This window comes from Saccostrea cucullata, unplaced genomic scaffold, assembly GCF_032062105.1.
Source record: "Saccostrea cucullata isolate Sc308-1 unplaced genomic scaffold, CSIRO_AGI_Scuc_v1 ctg3494, whole genome shotgun sequence".
NCBI lineage: Eukaryota > Metazoa > Mollusca > Bivalvia > Ostreida > Ostreidae > Saccostrea > Saccostrea cuccullata.
The window spans coordinates 51,709-53,889 of record NW_026932942.1 but is presented as its reverse complement, the minus strand read 5'-3'; the positions used below and the strand labels follow the sequence as shown (position 1 = coordinate 53,889).

Here is a 2,181-nt window from a genome sequence, read left to right as displayed (position 1 = left end):
TTTGGAAGGTTTAATATTGAAAGTATCTCATCTAAATAACAGTGAACTTTAATCAAGGCAAAGTTTACATTACAAAGATGAAATTATAATATTCCAACAACCTCATGAATATTGGAGTATCCTTTGAAAAAAATGTTGAATTGAAAAAAAAACTACACATTATTTCTCATAATATTCTTTACAGCAATGTATGACATATATATTTCTTTTGTGTTCTCTCATACATGAAGCCTCCGTCTAACAGTACTTTCAGTACTTTGATTTTTTCTGCCAATAGTTGTTTGAGCGTATGTTCTGTCCTACCCGGGGAGTCGATCAAAAAGCCTCCGCTTTGAATACACCCATTTGTAAACCTAACTTAAAGGAAAAGTGATATTTTTATATACTTTTTAAATGATGTAATTATTATATCTAAATGAAAGAAAACTGCTCTCCTGTGCACCATTATGTAGTCTAACATTATCATGTTTGGTGTGTTGTGTTTACCACTTTCCCAATTAAAATGCTTGGGATACTACTAAAAATTACTGTTAAAAAGTTCCATTGACAAAATAAGAGATAGTAAATTAAAAATATGACAATTTTTTTACCCTAAACATATCTATTTAACTTTTAACGAATAATTCCTGCATATTCCCCGAAGAAACTTGCATATCTTTTTCATCATGCACGATAGGAATGGCTGTACCCTGCACACATGCACTCAAGTATTTCTTTAAAAATTGTTTCCATTTCATAAAAAAATTAAGATGTGCTTAAATGTGATAAATAAACCTTTGCAACTTTAGTGTGTCCATTACAATGTATATTTCGATCAATATGTTTTTTCCACGATTTAGCTGGAAAATGCTGGTAGTTACAAATTATGATCGATATACATTCAATACCATAATTCAGTTCAAATCTATCTTTATTAGACTAGATTAAAAGGGAAAATATAACTTACATTCAGCGTGAAGTCATAGAATTTCATGTCAAGGAATAAATCTGTGATTTTTTAAAATATTGTTCTTACTTACTTTGTTTCCATAGAACGCTGATTCAAGCGCTATCAAAGAAGATTTCGATGAAGTGAAGAACAGAATTACAGAGTTTGACTTTAAGGCTCCTGTGTGCAGAGAAGGTAACATGACATTACAAAACATTTGTGTCAAATAATAAAGACATAAATGAATGAACGATTTGCAATTGCATACTTTTTAGATTAAAAGGATTTATTAAAAATAATATTAAAGTAGCAGGTAAATAAAACCATCAATTTGGCATTTGGGCTCTTTATGATTAATAATATATTTGAAATACACATGTGCATCTCTTATACTTTAAAGTGGCATATGGTTGTACATGTATATGATAATTGATTTTTTGTGTTCTTATTATTATTATTTGCAGGCAAGAAATTATTTTCACTGTACACATTTTTTCAGATATCAGACAAAACAGTCAGGAAACACCAACTGGCGGCGACCTTGGTAGATCTAAGAGAAACGTAAATGAATATGTATTTAAAAACATCATTTTCATTCAGAAAAACAAAGTTTTAGGACTCGTATAAATGCGACTGAAACACTTTTACAGGTAAGAAAATACTCTGATGCAGTTGAAGCTAGGGTATATGTAAGACCTAGAAGAAGAGTGAAGTCAGAATCAGAAGCATCTGCCTCTTCTGCGCAGCTTTCTTATATTACCGAGGGTGGAAACTGTGATAAACAGATATCATTCAAATGTTTAAGTGGTTGAAGAATAACAAACATCATTAAATTTTCTCTTTGAAAATTTCATTAATTTTGAGTCAAAATACTCTGATTTTTGTGACTTAAGAATGAATGGCCTCGTAGTATGAAAGAAGGAAATTTTCCTTTGTGTAAGCAGTTATTTTTTTCTGTATATTTGGAAACAAAATATAAAACTGCGATTTTTTGAAAGATTTTTTCTTCCAAATAAAAATTAAATATTTGTGCGTAAAAAAAGATATCTAGAAGACCTTATGTACGCTAAAGGACCATAAAAATATTACTTATATACTGTAAGTTGCGTGGGAGTTACTTTTAAAGTAAATTTACATTTTTTGAAACATAAAAAAAAAATAAAAAAACCTGTATTTTATCAGTGGGGCACACATTAAAATTTTATCAGACCTTAAAATCAGTCTAGTGCCTTTGCTCTAATCTTGTATTGTTT

The 2,181-nt window shown here is 29.6% G+C and overlaps 1 long non-coding RNA gene across 1 annotated transcript; it reads left to right on the top strand.

Annotated features, from left to right (window-relative positions):
• Positions 1 to 833: 833 nt before the first annotated feature.
• Positions 834 to 1,823, top strand: LOC134236598 (uncharacterized). Its single transcript, XR_009985650.1, has 3 exons — positions 834 to 1,123; positions 1,428 to 1,489; positions 1,579 to 1,823. It is a non-coding gene; the product is annotated as an uncharacterized LOC134236598 (long non-coding RNA).
• Positions 1,824 to 2,181: the final 358 nt, after the last annotated feature.